Genomic DNA, 26,837 nt, shown 5'->3' on the forward strand with positions numbered 1-26,837 from the left:
AGCTGTAGTAATTACAGAGGGATTAAATTGATCAGTCACAGCATGAAGTTATGGGAAAGAGTAGTGGAAGCTAGGTTAAGAAGGGAGGTGATGATTAGTGATCAGCAGTATGGTTTCCTGCCAGGAAAGAGCACTACAGATGGAATGTTTGCTCTGAGATTGTTGATGCAGAAGTACAGAGAAGGTCAGAAGGAGTTGCATTGTGTCTTTGTGGACTTAGAGAAAGCATATGACAGGGTGCCTAGAGAGGAGTTGTGGTATTGTATGAAGAAGTCGGGAGTGTCACAGAAGTAAGTAAGAGTGGCAAAGGATATGTACGAGGGTAGTGTGACAGCGGTGAGGTCTGCAGTGGGAGTGACAGATGCGTTTAAGGTGGAGGTGAGATTACATCAAGGATCAGCTCTGAGCCCTTCTTATTTGCAATGGTGATGGACAGGTTGACAGACGAGATCAGACAAGAATCCCCGTGGACTATGATGTTTGCAGATGACACTTTGATCTGTAGTGAGAGTAGGGAACAGGTGGAGGAGACCCCGGAGGGGTAAAGATATGCTGTAGAGAAAAGAGGAATGAAGGTCAGCAGGACTAAGACAGAATATATGTGTGTGATGAGTGGGAGGATAGAGGAATGGTGAGGACACAGGGAGTAGAGGTGGCAAAGGTGGATGAGTTTAAATACTTGGGATCAACAGTTCAGAGTAATGGAGAGTGTGGAAGAGAGGTGAAGAAGAGAGTACAGGCAGGATGGAGTGGGTGGAGAAGAGTGTCTGGAGTGATTTGTGACAGATGAGTACCAGTAAGAGTGAAAGGGAAGGTCTACAAGAGGGTAGTGAGACCAGCTATTTTATATGGGTTGGAGACAATGGCATTGACAAAAAGGCAGGAGTCAGAGCTGAATGTGGCAGAGTTAAAGATGTTAAGATTTGCACTGGGTGTGACGAGGATGGACAGGATTAGGAATAAGTATATTAAAGGGTTAGCCCAGGTTGGAAGGTTTGGAGACAAAGCCAGAGAGGCAAGATTACATTGGTTTGGACATGTGCTGAGGAGGGATTCAGAATATATTGGGGAAAAGATGCTAAGGATGAAGCTGCCAGGTAACAGGAAAAGAGGAAGGCCTAAGATAAGGTTAATGGATGTGGTGAGAGAGGACATGCAGGTGGCTGGTGTGACAGAGCAAGATGCAGAGGACAGGAAGAAATGGAAACAGATGATCCACTGTGGCGACCCCTAATGGGAGCAGCCAAAAGAAGAAGAAGAAAATGGAAGTGCCTTAGGTCAGTAGGGGGTAATTCTAGAAAAAAGTTGTCACATTATTCCAAATGGCTGGAAATCAAAGCATAAGCTACAGTAGAATGGTCATCTGGTGGCAGTAACTGTCTTAATAGATAAGTTACATTACGTGGAAAGACGAGATCATATGTATAAATAGTGATGGGCTCAAAGCTGAGACTTCTGGGATTCTTGTTCAAGTTTCTTATGCTCACTAAATATAGACAGAGTCATCACTTTTCACTCACTGTGTTGTAATCACACTGCATAACTTTCTGGTAATAGCAAATGGTATATCAAGCTGTTCAGCTGGATGATGTACTGTCAAAAGCTGTATTTACTTATTTTACATGTTTAAATAACCCCACTAAGCCACAGGCCATTTTTCAGGGGAGACTGAGAAGTACTCAGGTCCTTATACAGATTGCACAACATGATATACAGAATATATAACTGTAAGGTAAATACAACATATAAACATGTTATGCTACATGTAACAAACTGAATGAATGATTAAAAACCATAGTCCCACTTTGGCAAAGATGTGAAATGAAAGTCTGGGACTACTGGGGGAACCCATTTTGTCCACAAGTTATGGTGGCTATTAGTAGACAGTACATGTGTGCAAGGAAAATTTGCAAGACAGGCGGAGGTGGCATATGCAAAATCCTTATGTAATTTGTTCGATATGCAAGGGATACAATTAATTAAATGCCCCATCTCCATCCTTCTTAGTAGATGTTAGCAGTCAAAGGGATTCTGAGGTACATCTTATGCTTTGCAATACATATCACATCCTCCATCCAGCCTTTAAGAATGTTTATAGCAGTACTCTGCAGTCAAATAGAGATGTTCATTTTTAGCACTACATTATTATAATGGCGATAATAACATTTTATTCCTGCTAAAGAGAATAAGAGCAGTATGGATATGTTAAATATGTATGACATGTAAACTACTGATGAAGACATTTTAATACTGTGTTGCTTATCTTGCCTTACTTTGCCAAGTTCTAGTCTTTTTTCCTCTGTTTCATAAGTATGCATAGGTACACAAATACACCACACACAGACATATACATGTATGTATGTACACACACACACATATATATATATATATATATATATATATATATATATATATATATGTGTGTATGTGTGTGTGTGTGTGTGTGTGTGTGTATGTATATATATATATATATATACACACACACACAGAGAAACACAGAAAACAGGTCAAAGACCTTCAGTTCATCAATACTTTTGTCAATTACTACATTAAAGGTCTCAGACAAATGTCTACTACTTTTAATGTATACATTCTGCATCTTTATCTCTAATTTCTAAAATCAATTTCTTTCCATTGCCACCACCATTCTTTCTGAATAAAAGGCATATATACTATTTTTTATCTTTTAGCAATGTCTCATCTTTTCTTTTCTTTATAGTATCTGCTCTTTCCACATAAACATGTATGTTTTATATACAAATTCCAGAAAATATTAAAATTCATGATGTTCTACAGACTTTTTAATCATGGTTTTCTTTTAAGTTCCCAGCAGACTTGCAGATACATAGAAACATAGCTCTCATCAAACTACAGCATCTTATTAAAAATACATTCGTCCTCAGCTGTCTACTCCACTGTTGGTCAAATCATGTTTCCTATTTATTCATTTTTTTAATTATTTTCCCAAAAGAACTGTACCCTATGCAGCAGTGGTGCACAAACTTTTTGTGGGGAGGGTCACTACATGAATTCTTAAAATCTACAGGCCACCTCAAAACATAGTAAATCATTATGAGTTAACAATAGGTATAGGCAGGGTTGCCAGATTTCTGATGGGCCAGGTAGGGACAAAAAAAAAAGGTCTTTCATATTATGTGAAGACCAAAAAAAAAAAATAAGGTCTTTAATTTAATTAAACAAGTAGCTCCATGTTTGGTGATATTTGATTGGCCTGTATGCTGGTATAGAAGCCAATCAAAAGAATCACACAGCGGATCCTCTTCTGGTCAATGTGGAACATCAGGCAGTTCTGCATTAAACAGAAGCAGCTCCATTTTGCGATTTTTTTTGATTGGCTCGTATACCGGCATATAGGCCAAAAAAAAAAAAAAAAGGACAAAGCGGAGGCTGTTTTGCCAGGATTTTAACCAGCAGTGCGGGACTCTGGATCGGGCTGCTGATCCCAGGACAGTCCCACTCAAATAGGGACATCTGGTAGTCCTGGGTACAGGTGACTGGCATTTTTACTGAAGACAGGAGTCATGAAATTGCCTGTTTTCTAAATCAACTTTGCATTTAACTTTATTCTGGCTAGAAGCCATGACTTATTACAAACTCTTGCAGAAAGTTACTACTGTTTACAGACTATAAGTTATAAACAAGAAAGAATAGTTACTTCCGCAGCTAAAATTAGAGGTCTGCACAACTGCAGTCAATTAGGTAAGTAAGCAGGTGCTGGAAAGTTTGCATGACTGGAGTAAGACATAGTATTTTTTCAATTATTTTAAAATGTTTTGGTTATTCTCTGGGGGCTGGATGGCGTTGCGTGGAGGGCCGGATTTGGCCCCCGGGGGCTGGATATTGTGCACTACTTCTATAAAGGGTCCCACTGTAGCCAGAACATATCAGACAAAAGACAAGGAGGAAAACTTTAAGATTAGATGGGATCCAGCCCATAACAGGGCTCAACATTACTGCATGCACATCCACAGGTAACTTAAGAGGATCACCAGTTCACCCCACAGAAAATTTAAGGGATGTGAGAGGCAACCAGAGACCTCAAGGGAAAAATCTCATATGGGCAAAGGGAGACAAAACAGAGTCTGCACAGCACTGGGGTTGTCATTTCAAATCTTAAAACGTGCTTGTCATATTTTCATAGATTAGCTTTCTTAAAATGAATTTTAAAACTACTGTTTTGTATATTGATCAAAATAACTGTTTAAAAGTAGCTGAAAAATAAACATATTTACTGTAAGCTCACTCATGACAGCCTAGGCTGCCAACTAAAACAATCAGTATGATACTACTAAAAGATTATTGCCACTTATTTTAAATACTGACTGATTTACATAGAATTATTGCATATTCACTTCAAGTTCTACTAGCTAAAATAAGCATTGTAGTGGTATGTCTCATTTTTCCCACATTCATTTGAAAAGCTAAAATCTCCAAGAGTTAGGACCATGTTCATACGTAGCAGCCATATTTAGATCAAATAACTGCAGTGTGCCAATACATGGCTGTCAATGTGCAAAAATTAGTATATGTGTTAACTGAAATCCATCTTTATATACTGCCAAGAAATAGCTTTGTTCCTCTGAACCTGGACTGTGGAACTGCCAGACTATACAAACATAAAAATGATACAACAAAAATATGTTAAAATAAACTGGCTTTATCTCTAGCATTCATGCCTGCCACACAGCAAAAACATCTCTGCAACTCCAGCTGTACAAGCAGCAGAGAGCCTCACTGTCCAAAATTACAGATTTAGTGAAAAGCCAGCAATTATCAACATCTGTTTTTGCCACAGCTATAGCAGTGACAAGTTTTTTTTTCCAAGTCAGAAATAGTGTTACTGTAAAGTATCTGACTGCATACATCAGACTATAGAAAGAAGAAAGTGTAACTTGCACTGCAGCAATTTTTAAATACAGTAAAGTTTAGGCTCTACTGTCAGATGATCAATTCAGTGTAAAGCAATACAACAAAGGACTTAAAGGCAAAAATTACAGATATGCTGAACAATAAACCCACCTATAAGTTCTTTCTAGAAAGACCAGTGCACCACAGTTGTAGCTGACAACACTGAAGGTGAGAGCTGTTTGAGTGAATCAAACCTGGTAAAAACCTGTTGCAGCACAATTCAATACATATGGGAACTGGCCTCGACCTTACATCTGCATAACTGGAACAAATCTCAGATCTTGGCTTTTACAAGGGGACAGGCAAGTGTTCTTCTCATACAGAAAGATACTCCTGCAAACAGAATAAAAGCAGGTGCATCCCTCTGCCATTTTTTTTGTTTTACTAGCACACCCATCTTAAAGCCATGTCCTGTATGGAAGAGTCAACTTTGAATCTAAAACTAATTCAAGAGTCATGCTTGTGGTACTCTGATGCGAAATTCTAGGTTTTGGCACAGGAAACTAAAAATGGTTATCCTGTGAGAGAAGACTGATGAAAACTTGTATTGCAGCTGTGAACCTACTTGAACCTCTACTGTTACTGAGTTTTCACACAGCTGTACTATGTTCTTAGTATGGATCAGTGCTGCAATAGAATTCATTACATGCAGGAAAACAGACTTCCACAGTTCTCCCCAAAACCAAGATTGGGAACTGTATGTTCAATTACCCTTAGGTGTTTCTGAAACTGCTCTTCAAGCAAAATCTGAAGTGTCTTGAGGTTATCGTGTGGTTACCGACTGGCTTGGGGTCAGAGAGAGAAAAGGGGAGACCTGGATTTATTTCTATTTGCTGTTTTCACAAATGCAGCTCCTTTTTGAAAAAATCCAAAACTGGAATCTGAAACTCCATTGGATGTAAATATTGTACCATGTATTTTACAGACACCATTGAATTTTCCTCATATACAGCCTGGGAGTGGAACCATATGAATCACAGATGCCATGAACCCTAGGATCCTGACAAATTCTCTTTCAGAAGTGCGAGACTGACTGGAGAAGCTCAGTTAAGTTTTCAGATGAAAATCCACCTTCTTCAGTACAGGAAAAACCTTTTTCTGAGAGATAACTAGAAGGTAGCACAAAAGCATAATCCTGTGTGCTGGAACCAAGTAAGACTTTTGTACATTTATCTGGAATCCCGGATTAGTAAGGAGAGTTGAAACTTTTAGTTATGTACTTACCATAACTTCGGATGTATGGGATCCATCTTGCCTACATTCATAACTGATGGGTTCGGAGCCGATCCATCGGCTCCGACTCGGCCACTATACAATAGAACGAAGTCTCTAATTGGCTGGGCTACCCCTTATCCCAGAATGCACCACGCCTGCTTCCCCAGATCTTGTTTGTTCGCTTTCATACCTACATCCAGACACAGAAAACATAACAGCAACTGTACAAACTAAAGTCCTTCAAGAGAAAGAACTCAGTAGTAGCAACATTTCCTCTAAATCCAATGGGAAGGGGGAAGGAGGGAGGGTACGTATGAATGTAGGCGAGATGGATCCCATACATCCGAAGTTATGGTAAGTACATAACTAAAAGATGTAATGTGATCCTGTCTCGCCTACATTCATAACTGATGGGACAGCATCCCTAGCACCTAACTCCCGGGTGGCTCACTGGAAAACACTCCTGAGAACTGTGGAACCAAAAGAAGCTCTACCTCGAGAAGCCACATCTATCTTGTAATGAGAAATGAAAGTGTGCGGAGAAGTTCAGGTAGCGGCCGCACAGATATCATCTATCGATAACTTGGAGTGGAATGCTACAGAAGTAGCCATTGCCCTGGTAGAATGAGCCTTGACTGGGAATGGTAGCTCTTTGCCGGACTGTGAATAAATGAAGGAGATGCAATCTTTAATCCATTTGGCTATGGTGGTTTTAGCCACCGGTTGACCCAACCTATTTTCTGCAAAGGACACAAACAGCTGATCTGACTTTCATGTCTGATTGGCCCTACTTAAGTAAAAACGCAGTTGTCTATGAACATCCAGCTGATGGAAAATATATTCTGCGTTATTGGAGAATTTGGGAAAAAACACAGGAAGCTCCAAGGATTGTTGAATGCATAAGGGGGATGCTACCTTGGGTAAGAAAGAGGGATTTAACTTGAGAGATACTCTGTCTTTGTGAAAGGTCAAATAAGGAGGACTAGAACAGAGGGTCTGAAGCTCTGAGACCCGCTTGGCAGAGGTTATTGCCACCAAAAAGGCGGTTTTCCAAGATAGAAATTTCATATCACAGGTAGCTGCTGGTTCAAAAGGGAGGGCAGTTAAAGAAGCTAGAACCATATTCAGGTCCCAAGGAGGCACAGGATGGGCTATTGGGGGCCGAAGGAGCCACGCCCCTTTAAGGAAAGATTTGCAAAGCCTGTTTGCCATTAAGGAAGGCTCAAAGGAGACATGAAAATTAGAGATAGCCGCCAGTTGGACTTTGATTGTGGAAACTGAAGAGCCCAAATAAAACAAAGAAGCTAGGAATTCTAAAACCTGAGGTACTGGGGTGGTAAGGAGATCTATACCTCATTGCTGGGCCCAAACAGCAAACCTCTTCCACTTGCTGGAATACAGTTTAGTAGTGGAAGGTTTGTGAGAAGAGGACAAAATGTGGATAACGCCTGGAGAAAGAGAGTTATCTCTGACTAAGGTTGGAAGTGGAGTAACCAGGCGGCCAACCTCAAGGACCTGAGGGATGGATGAGACTGACCCAACTGATGAGTTAACAGGTCGGGCACAGGTCCAGAAGCCATGGGCCCTCCACCGCATACCTCAGAAGGAAGGGGAACCAAACCTGACGAGGCCAGTGTGGAGCGATCAGAATCATGTCGCTTCCTAGATAAATCGCCTTCTGTATCACCTTCGGGAGAAGGGGAACCGGAGGGAAGGCATAAAGTAGACCGGAGGGCCAACTGTGAGCTGAGCGTCCCTGGGAATCTGCCCCTGAGAGGGAGCCAGAGTGAAGAACTCCCTGCATTTTGCATTGTGAGGGCTGGCGAACAAGTCGCAACAAGGGAGGCCCCACTTGGCGAAAATGTTTGCAGCCACCCTGTCACTGAGAGACCACTCGTGGGGCAACAGGAGGGTCCTGCTCAGCCTGTCTGCAATCACATTCGATTTCCCCGGAATGTGCGGTGCCACTAGGAAACGCTGGGTAGAAATCGCCCAATGCCACACTCTCATGGCCTCTCGGCAAAGAGGGTAGGACCTGGTTCCACCTGGTTGTTTATGTACCAGACTACCGACATGTTGTCGGATAGGATCGCAATGGTACCCCGGGGAAGAACATGATGAAGTGCTTGCAACACCAGTAGCACCGCACTCATTTCCAGGATATTGATATGTAATTGTGCTTCGTCAGCCTGCCACGTACCTTGGACAGACCTGTCCAGATAATGCCCCCCCCACCCTATCTGGGAGGCGTCCGTGGTCACCGTGGCGACAGGAGGCTGAAGGGCAAAGGGTCGCCCCTGGTCCAGGTTGGACCGAAGCAGCCACCAACGTAGGTCCCGATGGCAAATTTCCGTAATCTGGACCAAATGGTTCAAGGGGAGATCCTGAAAAGACCATTGAACCGACAGTAGCCATTGCAGCACCTGCATGTGCAGCCTGGCTAAGGGGACTAGAAGAATGGTCGAGGCCATCGTGCCCAATAACTGCAGAATCAATCTGGCCTGAACTCGTGATCTGGGTAACAAGGTTTGAACCTGAGACTGCAGGACCTGAATCCTTTCTATCGGCAAGAATGCCCGCATTTTTCTTGTGTCTAACACGCGCCTATAAAGGTAATACGGTGAGACGGCTGCAGCACAGATTTTTTCCAACTGAACGTGATTCCTAGTGAATGACCCAAACTGACTGTGGTCATAAGCGCCCGAACTAATAGATGCTTGGTGGTGGCAGTAAGGAGCCAGTCATCTAGATAGGGAAACACTTGGAATCCTTGACTTCTCAAGTGAGCTGTAACTACTGCCAGGCACTTGGTGAACACCCTGGGGGCTGTGGTGAGACCAAAGGGCAGAGCTCGGAATTGGAAATGACTGGTTCCCAGGCGGAAGAGTAAGTAACTCCTGGACTCTTGACTTATCAGGATGTGATAGTAAGCGTCCTTGAGATCTATGGAGCACATCCAGACATCCTTCTCCAATAATGGGAGAATGGACTGAGGGGTGACCATTCGGAATTTGGATTTCTTTACAAAGCGATTCAATGATTTGAGGTCCAAAATGGGCCTTAAGTCCCCTGTCTTTTTTGGCACCAAAAATAATCTTGAGTAAATTCCTGATCCAATCCGGTCTGCGGGGACAGGCTGGATGACTCCTTTTCTTAGCAGCTTTGAGACCTCGACCGCTGCTTGATCCCGCTGACTGGGTGGCACATCCGGGATTTTCCTGATAGGAAGAGGGGGTTTTATGAAAGGGATGAAATAGCCTCTGGTTATGGTTCGGAGCACCCACTGATCCTTGGTGATAGATTCCCAAGCCTGTGGGTGTTCCGCAAAGCGACCCCCGACTGGCTCCGGAGATGCGCAGTCGGGCCACGTCTCAGGGACGTTGAATGTAGGATGGACCACGAAAGGAATCGCGGTCTCCAGAGTTACGGGGGCCTCTGCTGCCTCTGGGGCGGCATCTTCCTGAATCCCCCCCCCACTGCCTCTAGAGGGGGGATCACTCGGTGGAGTAGGGAAAGACCTTTGAGATTTTCTGAACCACATTTTCCCTCCTCTCTGGGCCTTGGGGTAAGGTCTAGAGGGAGCGGAAAAATGGGCCCCCACGGCAGTCAAGGTCTTGCCCTCCTGCTCGCATCGAGTCAGTGTGTCCTTCACCTTGGGTCCAAACAAGGAGGACCCATCAAAGGGGGCATCGGTGAAGGAAGACTTAAAGGCCTCTGCAAAGGAACACAAGCGTAACCAGGCATGTCTTCTGAGAGCCACGCCTGTTCCCGCTGCTCTACTTGCCCCTTCGGCCGCATATGAGATGAGCCTCATGGACGAGTTGACTATCGAAGATAGGGTAGTCATCTGGGCGCCAACAGTTTGGGCTAACGTCTCAGGAAGATTACCCGTAAGAGACTCACCTAACTCTTTGAGGAGGTCTCTTTGGAGCCTGGTAAAATGACAAAGATAATTCAGCGACCGCAGGGTAAAGGCCGCTGAAGAAAGGGTACGCTTCCCGTACCTATCCATGCTCCTGGAATGCTTATTAGGAGGGTGGATAGACGTTGAAGCCTCTGCCACGTCCTGCTGAGTGGCAGATGCCACCACCATCGCATCTACTGCGACTCCTTTAGACAAAAATTCCTTTTCAGGCGGGGCTGAGAGAAACTTGTTAGGCCTGGCAGGTACCGGTTCCACAGAGTCAGGGTGTTCCCACACCCTTCGAGAAACTAAGTCTAGCAATTCATCGAAGGGTGGAGACACCCAGGAGGCGGAGGGCTGGGCCCCAAAAGCCTTGAGGAAAACTGACTCCTCTGCGGAAGGGATTTTGGACTGCCAATCGCCTCTCTGCCTCAAGATCTCGAGGATATCTGAGAATGAGACGTCATCCGTGGACGATTTAGGGGACCCCTCCACATCATCGAGGTCAGTATCTGATGTGATAGACTCATCCTGGGAGTCAACGTGCTTCCTCTTGCACAATTTTTTCCTTGGAGGTTCATCTGAAGCGGAATCAGAAGGACCCCCCCGGGAGAAGGGAACCCCCCCAAGGGGGTATCCTCAGGCTCTGGGGCCCCGCTGTCGTGGGGGTGAATTAGACCAGAAGCACCAGTTCCCAAGTCTAGGGACGGTGAGGTAGAGACCTGCTGAGCCGGCAAGGACATGGCCAGCGCACTCCTCATGGCCTCAAAAGCAGGACCTCCAGACTCTACGGAGGACACCGGCTGAGAGACCACGACGGTACCGGGAATCCCTGCGGCCGACGCTCCGAGGGGGAGACTAGGCACCGAAGCTACCAGTTCCAAAGTGTTCCCCTCGGCCCCGACCAAGGAAGTCCCGGTACCGAACCCCGACGCTGAGGACAGGGTAGGAATGATGGTCGGAACCGAGAGGCTCCGAGGGAGTCTCGGTTCCGACTGGACAACTATCACCAACAGTTGGAGGAGGAATCGGATGTGTCGAGGGGGACTGGCTCGCTGAGTGGGCTGGAGCCGAGACCATTTTGCAAAAACTGGGGACTGGAAAAGCCTCTGGATAACTCTGTCCAAATCTGAATCAAACAATCTGGAGGATTTAGAGGAAATAGATGGGGCCCGAGACGACTTCTCTCTCAGCTAATGGCTCCAACACTATCGGCACTGGATCCGGAGCCGTATATAAGTATCGGCACCGGCGGGGCCCCTGGCGGGGGAAGAGTCTGAGCTGCACACCTCCAACGGCTCTGAGACCAAAGGCAGATGATTCGCCTCTCGATCCCCAACCTGCGGCTCCAACACCAATGGAGCCGAGGAAAGACGAGGCAGACCCTTCCACCCGAGGCTGCCATTGGAGCCGAGGAAGAAGACTGGTTGGAGCAGACGACTTTTTCTTTTTAGAAGCTGGAGAGGAGGGAGAAGCCAAAGCTTCCTCAAAGGAGGGCTTAATAAGGCCCTTAAGGATCAATTTATTTTTACGTTCTTGAAGGACCCTAGAGGAAAAAGCATGACAAACACTTCATGTTTCCTGCAGATGTTTCGGTCCCAAACAATATATACAAACAGCATGGCTATCAGTAATAGACATTTTGTAGTTGCACTTGGTGCACTTTTTAAAACCAGACTTTTGCTCCTTAGACATGGTATCACACCACTATCTTTTTATCCAGACAAGAACAATAACCTTAAAGTAAGGCTCGAGCCCTTGACTCAAAAACGAGACTGGAAAAAACAAACGGACAGAAGCCCTCTAACTAAAAGCGGGCTTACCCAATAAAGCATAAACACAATATAATAAGCAAAATCACCACATTAACACACAAATAAGGGCAAGGGCCCTCTAATAAATCAATAAAATTTCAATTACACTGAAAAAAAAGATAACACACACACGTAAAGCTGTTAAAACAGCTGTTTGTTAAATTAGTGAAGAAACCCCTAGGTCAAAAGACCAAAAAGTAACAATAAACCACTTAGCTCCAGCCAAGTCGAGACCACGTCTAGCTTGAAAAGTGGCAAACGAGATGATCTGGGGAAGCAGGCATGGTGCATTCTGGGATAAGGGGTAGCCCAGCCAATTAGAGACTTTGTTCTATTGTATAGTGGCCGAACCCATCAGTTATGAATGTAGGCGAGACAGGATCCCATTACATCCTATGTTATGAACTCTCTCTCATCTGGAATAATACTTTGCAAAGATAAATAGGTTATCTAAATAAGGAAATATGTGAATGCTATGTAGTCAGCAATGAGCCAGACACTTTGTAAACGCCCTTGGCACTGCAGATAACTTAAAGGGTAATACAGAGAACTGACAATGCAACTCAAACACAGAGTATCTGAGAAAGTTTTTGATGCCTGTAGCTAGGGGAATGTTATAAGCATCTTTTAGATCTAATGTTACTATGACATTCAGAGGAGAAGTGAGAGATAAAAGAGAACGATGGGTCAAGCATTTTGAATTTTGGTACTTTCACATACAGATAGAGAAAGGAAAGATCTAGAACTTTCCATGAAAGCTCTTTCTTTGGAACCAGAAACATTCTGGAATATAATTAATTTATTTATTTGTCTTTGCCTACTGGAAAAGTCTGACTGTCTAATACCCATTTTTCAGTGGAGGCCCTGATAGAAAAGTTCCATTTGCTTACATTGCATTCTATTAAGTTCCAGTTAAACAAAGCGCAGTTACATTCTATTTACATTTATACACATACAACAGTTACATTTATACATTCTAAGATTTTGCAGTGGTAGGAGTTACTAAACAGATCACCTACGTGCAACTTAGTGGATTGCACAAGCAGCAGTTATGTATAAAAATGCTTTGTCATTTCAGCGAGAGGTTGAGAGTATTCTGCTGGAGAGTTATTTGAAGAATATCATACAATGAGCACACAGCCTTAACCTGGTGATGAGCATGGGCAGGACCAGGACTGGTTAAAGATGTTGTTTAAGCAGTGGTTTAAAACTAATGAATTTGTCAGAGCATTTCATTTGTGTGGAGAAACTATTCCATAGTTTAGCAACTTACTGGGAGGAGAGTGAGTCTCCTGCAACTTTACTTGACTTATTTGTGAGTAGTACGAATTAGTAAGAATTTTTTCCTGGAACATATTGCCTTAGTTGTACGGAAAGCTTTCTACATGTCCCACTTCATTAGTAAGGGTATCTCATCCAGGGACAAGGTGGTCATAACATCCCTGTATTCTTCCCTTATAAGACGGATTACTGAATACAATGCCCCTTTTGGCATGTACCTCACAAAGCACATGCAGCAGCTGGAGAGTCCAGAGAGATTCCTCACCCAGAGAATCCAGGGCCTCAAACATCTACCCTACACAGATAAGCTAAAAGCACTGTTCCTCTACTCAGTCTACTACAGTCTCCTCAAGGGTGACCTCTGTCTGGCATACAAAGCAATCTCAGACCTCACCCTGATGGTACTGTTGCATATCTGCAAGTCAAGCTCCACTCGAGTAGCCTGCACGCAAGACCTCAACCTGGTCTGTGACATCAATAGGACTTGTTGGCAGGACAGATTTGTGTCCCAGAGACTCCCCCTTTTGTGGAATCCTTTTTATAAGACTCATTGCTCCTACTACTATTGGAACTGTCTGGGTATCTTTCTTCCACATTGCTCTCATTTCTGCCTGCAGATCCTGGTATTTTATGACTTTGTCTCTCTCTGTACGCAGGACACTATAGTCACTGGGTGTGGCGATTTCAATGATCAATGCTACTTTTGTCTTCTTTTCTTGGACCACTATATCCGGTTTTCTAGCATCTCTCTTTTGAACTGATGGTAATGGGTGATCCCTGTTGATATAAACTTCATTTTTTATGAAGCTTTATAGCTCATGTTTCCAGTATTTTTCAGCCACTTCAATACCATAATGTTTGCACAATCCCCAGTGCAACAGTCTCGCCACATTATTATGCCTTTCAGTATACAGTCCTTCTGCCATTAGTGTGTCGCAACCAGCAACAAGGTGTGTGACCATTTCCAATTCGGTTTTACAAAACATACATTTGTCTGTTTCTCCCACATGTTCAATGGACTTTGTAAACCAGCGTGTACGTAGCCCACTGTCTTGGGCTGCCAATATTAACCTTTCATTTCTAGGTTTGAATTCTCATCTCCTTAACCATTCCTGCATTCGTTCTTGATCAGCATGAGGCTCTTCCAGTAGTTTTCTATACTTGCAACTATATTTATGTTTTTTTCCACATTTCTTGCCTTCTCATCAGGTGATATTCTTTCTTTTGTTTTTTGGCACATTCAGTTGCTGCCTGGTTTTTATGTACTTCTTGTTTGACTTCCATTTCTGCTTGACATCAATATGCTTCTGCTAAATTAAGCAGAGAAGTCACCTTAGACTTATTCTCCTCATATTTCAAAACTTTCACTACATTTGGATCTTGTGAGGTCAGTACATATGTGTGGAGTCCCACGACTGCAGATCTGTACATGTGATTAATTTCAAGGAGGCCCATCCTTCCTTCGGAACGGGGAATATATAATCTTGGTATACAGTGATTTTTATAAATCATTTGGCGAGTATGGAGTATCCTTTTTGTTTTAATATATAATCTATCCAACACTTTTTGGGGCCAGTCAATCACTCCAAAACTATGTTAGGACAGGAAGAGCAAATTGATTTATAGCTTGGATCTTGTTCCTACATGTCAATGCTGTTCTCAGGATTAATTTAAATCTTCTAAAGTACTCCTTATTGAGTTTTATTTACATTTGTTCATGTTTTATTGCTGATCCTTTATCAATTCCCAAGGGTTTATACACTTCCTCTAGCTCAACTTCTTTTATATCACATTCTTGTCCCAAACTGATGTTTTCCTGGTCCTGAAGTTTTCCTGCTTTAAAGGTTGCTTTTGCACATTTATCAAGACCAAATGACATTCTAATATAATTTGAAAAAGTTTTGACAACCTGCAGCTGTGCTTTCAGTTCCTCATCTGATGAGCTATACAATTTTAATTCATCGACAAAGAGAAGATGAGAAGTCATTAGACTTTGTTGTTTTCTAGGAGCCAAATTGTAGCCATGGCCTAAGCTGTTAAGTAAACAGTTTAAAGGATTAATGGCAAGGCAGAATAGCAATGGTGACAGGGAGTCAACCTGGAATTTCCCCTTTGAATTTTTATCCCTGGGATAATAATCTGTCCTTTATCATGGCTTAATTGCAAAGTGGTCTGCCATTGTTTCATGGTTACTGTAATGTAGTCAATCATTGTAGGATGTATCTTATACATTTTTAAGCACTCTTTTATCCATGAATGTGGGATACTATCAAATGCTTTTTTGTAGTCAGTTAGTGAACCAATGCCATACTTAGATTCTTCCCCTTAACAAATGATCGTTTGTTCCATATGACTTTCTTTTATTGCCCTTTTGTTCTACTGCCATAATTGAGCATATTATGAGCATAATACACCCCTGGGATTCCACCTATGTCACTGCTGGACAGTGGGACAGGGTACTGACTTGATGGAACATGGGCTAAATTCTTGATTAGGCTTGTAAGGACCTCAGGGCCAATAGCCTAGTAACTTCCTATGATCCTATGTACAGAGGTTCATTGCTGGACAGTAGAGCAGGAGTAAGTTTTAAAATGCAGGGCATTTTTTTTCTGGATGGTGAATGAGTTTGTGTGCTGTAGTTAGCTGTGAATATGTTAGGTAGTTGTGTAGTTCAAGCCAGTTTAATTGCTTTAAGTTATGACAATGGTGGGTCCTATGAGGGAGACTGGTGACAAACTTAGCTATTTTATTGTAGCAAGAGGCAGGTTTCTTTCACCAAGTACTGTTTAAGTCTGTTAGGATAGGATCGGTGTATAAGAGAGTTGGCATTAAGAAGGTGGTGGCTAGAGTTTTTCTTGCACTATCTGTAAGGAATCCATTGATCATACAAAGAAAGCCTAGTTTCTGATGCATATATTTAATGATGTGCAGTACATGCTGGTCATATTTGAGATTGCCATCTGTTATAACACGTAGAAGTTTACTGTGATTTACATTTTCAGTGACAGTCTTATTTGCTGACTTTAGGGTTAAAGATAGCTTTTGACTTTGTCAACTTTTTGAGGTAAAAAGCATAAATTTAGTTTCTTGGGGTTGAGTAGGAGCTTTGATTCTTTAAGCCAGGTTTCCACAAAAGAGAAAGATTTTTGGGTAATGTCTCAAAGCTGACCTCTGAGGCCACACATATTAATGTTTAGTCTGTACAATGAACTAAACTAGCATAATGAGTGTAGATGTGGAGATTATTAATACGTATATTACATATTACAGAACCCAGGATAGAGTCCCAAGGGACACCTATAGTAACTGGTTGAAAGGATGAGTAGGTTTGTTGATAGTTAATGGCTTCCAGACAGGTAACTAAGAAACCACAACAAGGAGTATTGTTAAAGTCCTTTTGAAGAGAGTCAGTTGCTGGTGCGAGACAGTTTCAAATGCCTTTGACAAGTCTAAGAACATGGTGGACACAAACAAACCATTGTTTTGATGTTGGTTTATTATACTGGTAAAATGAAGTAGAGCTGTGCTGTGGACTAAAGCCATGCTGTGTTTCTGAGAGCAGGTTATTTGAGGTTAGGTACTGCATCAGCTGCATATGGATGCATTTCTCTAATATTTTGGAGAGGGGAAGAGAATCACTTTCAGTCTGCAGTTATTAAACTCTGTAGATGTGTTGCCTTTGTGCAGTGGTATGATGTAGGATTTTTTCCACAGTGATGGGACATATCTTTCTGCTAAGGCCCTATTAATTAGTATGGACACAGGGAAGGCTATAACTTCTGTGACAATTTTTAGGTAGTCTGATGATAATTTATCTACATCTATGGAAGTAGTTTTTAGTTTAAACAGCAACTTCACTGTGAGCGAGGTAGGTACTGGAGTAAAAGTGAAGAACTCTGGGTGGTTTTGGTAAGACAGGGTTAGAAAGATTAAGTCAAATGTATTATTGTTTAGGAGAGATAATACTGATTTTATAAAGCAGAAATTAAACTGTGTGGGGATAGTTTGTTGTATTTATTTTTTGAGATGAAGTGGTGGTCTTGCCAGGGTGGAGTAGTTTATTTAGTGATGACCAAAAATATTTTGGGTTGTTTTGACATTTGTCTTGTAGGCTAGTATAGTATGTTTGCGTGTCCTGTTTGACATGGAGTTTTGAAAGATTTCTAAGATGTCTAAACTGCTGGAAGGCATTTTGAGTTCTATTTTTATAGCATTTTTTTCCAGGCCTTATTTCTTTTTATCATGAGTTTTTTTTTTTATTCTTTTGTTAGCCATGGTGTAGGGCTGGACTTTACTCTTTTATTACTTACTGCTGCTAGATCATATAAGATCTGTCAGAATACATTACTAAAGTGTTCTGCAGCAGTATCTAACAACATTGTTCTAAGAACATTCCAGTTATACTGTTTTAGTGTTTCATTGAAAATATCTTTGCTGAAATTGGTTGTATTTGATTATAGATAATATGTTTATCTAGGTTATGGTTCTAATGGCATATGTTGGTATGTGGTCACTTAATCTGAAAGGCAGCCTACTTTGTCAGTTTGTGTGGTTTATTTGTAAGAATCCAGTCTAATGTTGACTGTCTCCCTGAAGTTTTATTGATTCCATTGGGTGTGAAGTTGTATAAATTTACAGATTCAGTGGGGGAGTGGAATTTATGAGTTGCCAATCTATATTTAAGTCTCCAGGTATTATAATTTCATGGTTAATTTGTTTGGATATCCAATACAGAATGTTTTCAACAGTATCAATGTTATTCTCTGGTGATATATAAATTGATGATAGACATATAGTTTTCCTATTACTGATTTTTAGGTGTGTTATTATAAGTTCAGCATTGTTAAATCTGGATATTTCCTATGGGAGTAAGGTGATGTTTAGGGAATTTTTATAGATGATTGCTACACCACTTGGATGCCTATTATGCTTAAGTATATTGTAGCCAGGGGTGGATGGGACCACATTATCCTTTATTTCTTTTTTAACCAGTTTTTGGTAGCTATGACTACATCAGGAGTGTATGTGGCAAGGTAGGCATGCATGCCATGGATTTTATTGCATATATGTTTTAGGTTCATACTTAGTAAAGTGAGTTTGGGTTCTCTATTTTGTTGAGAGATATTAAGTGACTGGTTTATTTTGGGTTTGGAAGTGATGGTTTTATGAACAGTGGAAGCTGGGTTGGGGTGAATATCTCCGCTAAATTTCTGAATTGATATTTTACAGCGCGGAGTGGTGTGGCCAGCTATATTTTGGTATTTGATCATATATTTGGATACATAGTTTATTATACTGGTAAAATGAAGTAGAGCTGTGCTGTGGACTAAAGCCATGCTGTGTTTCTGAGAGCAGGTTATTTGAGGTTAGGTACTGCATCAGCTGCATATGGATGCATTTCTCTAATATTTTGGAGAGGGGAAGAGAATCGCTTTCAGTCTGTAGTTATTAAACTCTGTAGATGTGTTGCCTTTGTGCAGTGGTATGATGTAGGATTTTTTCCACAGTGATGGGACATATCTTTCTGCTAAGGCCCTATTAATTAGTATGGACACAGGGAAGGCTATAACTTCTGTGACAATTTTTAGGTAGTCTGACGATAATTTATCTACATCTATGGAAGTAGTTTTTAGTTTAAACAGCAACTTCACTGTGAGCGAGGTAGGTACTGGAGTAAAAGTGAAGAACTGTGGGTGGTTTTGTTAAGACAGGGGTAGAAAGATTAAGTCAAATGTATTATTGTTTAGGAGAGATAATACTGATTTTATAAAGCAGAAATTAAACTGTGTGGGGATAGTTTGTTGTATTTATTTTTTGAGATGAAGTGGTGGTCTTGCCAGGGTGGAGTAGTTTATTTAGTGATGACCAAAAATATTTTGGGTTGTTTTGACATTTGTCTTGTAGGCTAGTATAGTATGTTTGCTTGTCCTGTTTGACATGGAGTTTTGAAAGATTTCTAAGATGTCTAAACTGCTGGAAGGCATTTTGAGTTCTATTTTTATAGCATTTTTTTCCAGGCCTTATTCCTTTTTATCATGAGTTTTTTTTTTTTATTCTTTTGTTAGCCATGGTGTAGGGCTGGACTTTACTCTTTTATTACTTACTGCTGCTAGATCATATAAGGTCTGTCAGAATACATTACTAAAGTGTTCTGCAGCAGTATCTAACAACATTGTTCTAAGAACATTCCAGTTATACTGTTTTAGTGTTTCATTGAAAATATCTTTGCTGAAATTGGTTGTATTTTGTATTTGATTATAGATAATATGTTTATCTAGGTTATGGTTCTAATGGCATATGTTGGTATGTGGTCACTTAATCTGAAAGGCAGCCTACTTTGTCAGTTTGTGTGGTTTATTTGTAAGAATCCAGTCTAATGTTGACTGTCTCCCTGAAGTTTTATTGATTCCATTGGGTGTGAAGTTGTATAAATTTACAGATTCAGTGGGGGAGTGGAATTTATGAGTTGCCAATCTATATTTAAGTCTCCAGGTATTATAATTTCATGGTTAATTTGTTTGGATATCCAATACAGAATGTTTTCAACAGTATCAATGTTATTCTCTGGTGATATATAAATTGATGATAGACATATAGTTTTCCTATTATTGATTTTTAGGTGTGTTATTATAAGTTCAGCATTGTTAAATCTGGATATTTCCTATGGGAGTAAGGTGATGTTTAGGGAATTTTTATAGATGATTGCTACACCACTTGGATGCCTATTATGCTTAAGTATATTGTAGCCAGGGGTGGATGGGACCACATTATCCTTTATTTCTTTTTTAACCAGTTTTTGGTAGCTATGACTACATCAGGAGTGTATGTGGCAAGGTAGGCATGCATGCCATGGATTTTATTGCATATATGTTTTAGGTTCATACTTAGTAAAGTGAGTTTGGGTTCTCTATTTTGTTGAGAGATATTAAGTGACTGGTTTATTTTGGGTTTGGAAGTGATGGTTTTATGAACAGTGGAAGCTGGGTTGGGGTGAATATCTCCGCTAAATTTCTGAATTGATATTTTACAGCGGGGAGTGGTATGGCCAGCTATATTTTGGTATTTGATCATATATTTGGATACATAGTTTTGAGATATTTACGTATAAATAAATCAGATGTCGTTTGTTTATAGAGCTAGGGTGCTATGGAGATAGACAGGCTGGGTAGCTGTTAATATTCTTTGTGAGGACGGGTTGAAGTCCTAAGTATTCAAAGGAGGTGGATTTGATAATTGGTGATGAAGGCTAGTAGAGTGATGAGGAACAGTAACAATCTTAGTTAGGGGCATCTTATTTAACTTGGGTTTTATCTTTTGTTGTAAATTAGAATTAGAAAATGTTAGGAGGGTACTGGGTTTGTTGCAGAGGTGTAATGGGGTAGCTGTAGGACAGTTCGAGAGAGAGTCTTGGGTGGTAAACTAGAGTGGGTGTTATAACTGGGAGTAATTCTGTTGATTCTTTTCCTTCTGCACGGAACTGATGATTTTGGTTTGAGAAATATGTGGGTGGTGCTACGGAAGAATAAATGTAAAGTAAGAGGGGGTGGGTGTAAACTGGGGGTACAATAGGGGAGTGGAGTGAGCACAAGCATTAGCGAGGGAGAATGAAGAGGGGTTGAAAATGTGGCAAAAAGATAGAGAGAAGCAATCAGTGCTTGACCTTAAAGAGTCACAAATCTGCTAAATGAGATAAGTAGCAGGAAGACTGTGGTTTAAAAGGCCTCTGTGCTAATAGATGAAGGCCTTGATTTTGTTTCTCTAGGACACAGTTTTAGTAGGAGAGTTAGTCCAATATCACCTTCACCTGACTAGTGCTGATATATAACAGTAAAAAAATGTACTTGACTGTTTAAACAACTATTTAATGGTAAGGAGGTTTCTATGCTCTTTGAAATGCGAAGTCCAAAGTCTACTCACCACCCCCACAGATCAGCAAAACAATGAAGGAAAAAGTAAGCCAGAATGCAGAACTGCAGCTTTGGAAAAATACTGACTCAGAACTGAAAGTGGTTACACAAGCAAATGGGTCAAAGAATGAAAAATAACTTAAGGAAGGGAGACAGGGGGACTGCGAAGGAGAAAGAACCAATGGGACTGCTGTGGTCTAAGAAAATAGAGCTGTTATAGTGGACAAAGTTTTGTGATCTATGCTGCCATAACATTTACAACTTACATAAAAATATAGCCCACAGACAGGTGCTCACACTGCAGACTTCACTGTTATATACATATTTATTTGCTTGCAGGGACACATCTGTTTAAAAAAAATAGAGACAGTTGAGTGCACAGAGTCAATGGTAACTGTGTATAAATAGTAGCTCAGAGCTGACAGTAGTTTAATAACTGTCTTAGGCAAGGAGAAATATGAAAAGAAGGGAGGAGACCAAGGGTGACTTCTTCTTCTAGGCATGCAGTTCTACTGAAGAGAGGAGGATATAAGGGAGTAGCAAGCCTAGAAGAATTGAAAAAAATATCAGAGAAAGAAACAGAGTAAGAGCAGTATGAGTAAATGGCAGTGTCTGTTAGGAAGTAGAGAGTAAAAGCTGATCAGGATGTATGTGGAGGAGAGCTTACAGACTATAAGGCTATTGCTTACAAACTAGGACACTGAGGCATTTGCCTTCAGACTGGTCACTGTGCAGGCTAAAATACACACAGAAAAGACTGGATGCCCCTAAGACGTACTTAAAGCACAGGGGCAGAAGAGGTACAAAGTTTGTTCTAAATAAATGGAGGGTGGATTGAGTGGACTTGGACTGCCTTTTGGATGAGCCTGCATATGTCTGCTTTAGGGATGCTTCCAGTGAACCTGCTGAAAAAAAAAAAAAGAAAAAAAAAAGATATGTATTCAAGGTTCAAGCCTTTGCTCTTTTGATCTAAAGGCACTGGTTCAATGACTTCTAGGCTGAGCAAGTGCTGAAGAACCTGTGGAAAATACTCTGGTTCAATGGGTGGAAAGGGATTCCTCTAAAAAGAGGTGTTTGTATCCAGTGCCAGCTGTAACCCTCCTAAACCACTTTAACCCCCAACTGTCTGAAACAATCCATTTCCAAAGTGAAATATAAAGAGAGTTTCTGGGGCAGAATTAGACAGCTAGGGGCAGGATATGTGGGAGTGGAGGCTTGAATACTGGCACAGTCATTCTGAAGCATTAGAATGTCCCTTTTGGAACGGATCCCGGTTTCCTGTTGTTCTCCTCTTGCCACCTCTTATTTGCTTCCTGTTTGACTGGAGGTGGCAGGGATTGCTTGCTTTGCTTTATTTTAAAGGAAAAGAGGATTTAAAATATTTGTAAAGAGGGAAATGGAGAATCTTAAGAAACTTCCTGAATTAACGTATCTCTTTTGTCAAATTGTTTGAGGACCAGAATAAACAAAACCTCCTTATCTAAAACATAATTCAAAATTTCAAACTTTACTTCATCAGCAAACTTCTAGTTACATACCCTGGTGCATTCTCCTCAAAACTGCAGAGGTAGCCATGGCTGTAGACACAGCATCTGCTCAATCACACACCCCTTCAAAGCATGTTTCAATACTTAAGATAAGAAACAATGGGATATGGAAAGGAGCTACCGTCTGAAGGAAGGTGTGACAGAGTACTCTGTTAAACTATCCTCTCAAAACAAAATAAACTTCTATCTATGTGCCTGACAGTTAAGAATTCTATAAGCTAAAGTGGAAGAAGAAAAAAAATATCTTACCACATCTGTCCATATCTTGTCTCCTTTGTTCAGAGGGGAGGAGTTGGAATTCATCAAAAAGCTGTTGCCAGCTGGCAAAGAGGTAGACACAGAAACACCTGGTCTTTCAACGAAGCAAAAAACAATGAAATAAAAATAAAAACATCCCAATACAAACGTTGTTTGACCGATTTAATAACACAAAACACAGAAATCCCAATGACTGAGTGCTTTCACCATAAAATGGCTTCATCAGAGTAACGTTGGTTAGTATAAACAACATTTAAATAACTCATCCCCTGCCTGCTGACCAATCCACATTGAATGACATCATCACATAAAATTTAAAAGACCAATTAATTATACATGAAATATAAAACATGCTTGAACCAAAATAGAAGATAAAAATACTCTTGCACAATGTGCTTAAAGTAAAATAAAAAGTGTTGTGATGCTGATGTACATTATTGAATATATAGAAAAAAAGTTTTTATTTGATCACATTTGCTTAACCTTTAAGTGTAGGAAGAATAGCTATACTGTCATTGAGGCCAGGTGGATGCATAGCGTTTAGCCTAAGTTGCCACATAGTCTCCAAGTTTTCCACCTTTAATTTCAAGTCACCTCTTTCACTACTTTTCACCTTGTTGATGACAAAGATGATAATTTTTTTTTAAATTAGTATAACTTGTACTATGCCTATGAATTGCATTGTGGGCATCTTTGTTTCTGATGGCCCTAACGTGTTCAGTAACCCTTAAGTCTCCATACAGTTTTGCCCACATAAAAACTGGTGCAACTGATACAGGTGGCAACATATACTAACATGTTAGTATTACAGCTGCACCTTCCCGGGCAGCACAAAGAATGGCTGTAACCAGGTATGGACACATATGGGCCATCATTGATATACTTACATACCCTACAGGTCCCACATTTGTACATTCTGGATATAAAAGACTTACAACTAGATTTCTCCACAATGTCCTTAACATTTCTCCCTTGACTGTAAACTATCCTAGGTTTAGGGCCAAGAATTTTCTTGCTTGCATCCTTAAGACCAGAATGCCATGCATTATTGATGGCTGAAACAATATCTTGACAGAGATGATTATATCTAAGGACCATTGTAGATGAACCATCAGACTGCTGTTGGGAGGGTTTCACTGGTAACCCAGCACAAAGAACAGAGAGTGTCTCTCTTCTTTAAAACCTCATGTTTAACCGTCAGAATTAATTTTAAGTGGTATCCCCTGTCGAAAAACATCCCTACAAGTTGGAACAACTCACATTTAAAAGTATCAGAGTTGCTCACCAATCTCAACAGTCTGACCATCTGCCTCTTAATAATCCCCTTCTTCTGGTGATAAGAGTGACAACTGCTAAAGTGGAGCATAGAATTCAAAAAAGTTTCCTTCCTGTGGATGCCACTTTCAAGAATCCCCCCATCAAAATTCAGATGGATGTCTAAGTAATTTATTTCACACGCATGCCAAAAATTAGTGAACCTGAAGAAAGTAGTAGTGTTGTTTAAAAATTCAAGGAACTCATTGGCCTCCAGTTCAGTCACTTTCCATAGAATAAAAATATCGTCCAAGAATCTGTTATATAACAAGATCTTGGACATACATCAATAGGTGAAATTATAATTTACTTCCCAATATAGAAGTACCAAGTTGGTAAACACGGGAGCACACTTGGCTCCCATGGCCACTCCTGCAATTTGTTGCTAAATTTCCCCTCGAAGAGCAAAAAGTTGTTCTTAAGGACCAATTCCATTAGGTCAACCAGCAAGTTAATCCTGTTCTTATTACAAGTTTTACTGTTAACTAAACTTTCTCTAAAAAAATCAAGGCCCTCTTCATGGGATATGGTGGTAAATAAATTTATCACATCTATAGTAAGAAACGTGAAGGGTCAGATAAATCAACACCCCTGAGTCTTTCTAAGCAGTGCCATGAGTCCCTTAAAATATGTTCAGATTCCCCCAAAACTATTTTGGTGAAAGAGTCCACAAAGGCTGCCAATGGCTCAGTTTTAGTCCCTTTGACAGCCACAATAGGTCTAAAAGGGGGATTAGGAGTAGACTTGTGTGTCTTTGGTATGCCGAAGATTACCGGAATACCAGGTTGTGGAACTGACAAATACTTATGTTCTTCCTCATCTAACATGCCCTTAAATAGTGCGTCTTACAAAAATAAATCAATTTTGGAATAGGCCCTATTAACCTCATTGATACTGGCCTGCATATAAGTAGACTGATCGTTTAAAATTTCAGACATCCTGAAAGCATAGTCATACTGTGACATAATGACCACGCCCCCACCTTTATCAGGTTTCATCACACGTAACTCATGATTATTAGCTAGACTAAATAGTATCTTTCTCTCATCAGCAGCCAAGTTATCTTTAACTTTTTTAAGAATTCAAAATCCTTCTCATTTCGGCTTCGCAAAGCCTTTCAAACACTAATAGGTCTACATTTGGAAGTGCTGTGAATGAACTGCTTCTGTGCAGTGAAACTTTGCCCTTAGTTAAAGAATTACCATTGAAAAATAATTTTAAATTAAGCTGTCTAATGTACAATTTCAAATTAATCAGCATATCAGCAATATCTAAGGAAAACACAGGAACAAAAGTTGTACCCTTGCTCAACAAACTATGATGAACATTATTGTAAATAATAAAATCATCTTTCTTGAATATATCACAATGTGAGGGTTCAACAGGTACATCGTAATCAACAAAGGGTTCACAATCACCAAGTACTTCATCCGAGTATAAACTCCCACTGTCCAATGATACACTTAATTGGGCCCTCGGCCCCTGTTGTTCTTATAGTGATAACTCTGGTTGTAATAGTTCCCATTGGTGTGTAACCTGCTGTTGTTGTATAGACCCCCCTTCCCCTCTGTTCTTCAACCTCTTGGAACTTCTCGGCCCGTCATTCTCCTCCAAAAAATGCTCGTTGTTTAATTCAGACACCTCAATATTATCAATGGACCCAGTCTGAATGGGACCCACAGAGAAACCCAGACCCCTCTTAGGATCCTTTACACCAATAGGGTATGCACAGTCATTTTGGTAGTCATTCATGTCCCTAATGAATTTTTTCCATTTAGTATTCATGCTATTTTTCACAAAGTTATCAGCATCCTTTAAAATCTGGTTATATTTGTTAAGATAATCACTAAACAGTAAGTCTTTAACAATGTTCTGATGTATGGCATTCAGTTCATCCTCCAGGACTGCCAACCTGGAAGTATTGTGCTTTATAATAATTTTAAACATGTCCAAACCTGTGTTGTTAAAAAGTTCAACAAGTTCACTGTAAGCAGGGGACCTAACCTCAATTCCCATGGGCAGCTTCCATATCCGAAGGCCTTTAGGAACCTGCTTTAATGATATGGATTTGTTCAGAAAGGCATTATCCAGCTGAAGACTTTTGAAAATTTTCACCGTTTTCTCAAAGGAATCCAACTGCTTGCTCAAAGTGGGCCAGTCATCTCTCTCCTCATTCAAGTCAGGGAAACTTGCTGAGGGCAACCTAATCCATTCGCCGAAGTCCCGCCCTTGAGCCAACTGCTGTTGATTGGATTGGCCAGAAGCCCTCCTTCCTTCCGCAGGGCGCGTATGCAGGGTGTACAGCTCGGCTTGAGTGCCTGTGAGAGTAACATTGTTTGAACTCAAAGCAGCGGCCGCTTCTCCCCTTGAAATAAGTTCTGTTAATTTCTGCACAGAGGATGTTAATTCTCCTATTAAAGCTTCCATCTTTCAAATGGATACAGCACTAAAAAGTGCTCTATTAAACGGCCACCACATTGGTCAGGAAAACAAACTGTCACAGAAACACCTAGTCTTCCAACGAAGCAAAAAACAATGAAATAAAAATAAAAAAGTCCCAACACAAACGTGGTTTGACCGATTTAATAGCAGAAAACACAGAAATCCCAACGATTAACCACTTTCACCATAAAAATGGCTTCATCAGAGTAACGTTGGTTAGTGTAAA

The 26,837-nt window shown here is 40.9% G+C and overlaps 1 protein-coding gene across 1 annotated transcript in view; it reads right to left on the reverse strand.

Moving 5' to 3' along the window:
- LARS2 (leucyl-tRNA synthetase 2, mitochondrial) overlaps positions 1-26,837 on the reverse strand; it is a 1,850,943-nt gene that overhangs the window by 303,096 nt on the left and 1,521,010 nt on the right. The window lies entirely within an intron of this gene.

Source organism: Protopterus annectens, chromosome 4.part1 (genome assembly GCF_019279795.1).
Source record: "Protopterus annectens isolate FY-2018-M chromosome 4.part1, PAN1.0, whole genome shotgun sequence".
NCBI classification, from domain to species: domain Eukaryota; kingdom Metazoa; phylum Chordata; order Ceratodontiformes; family Protopteridae; genus Protopterus; species Protopterus annectens.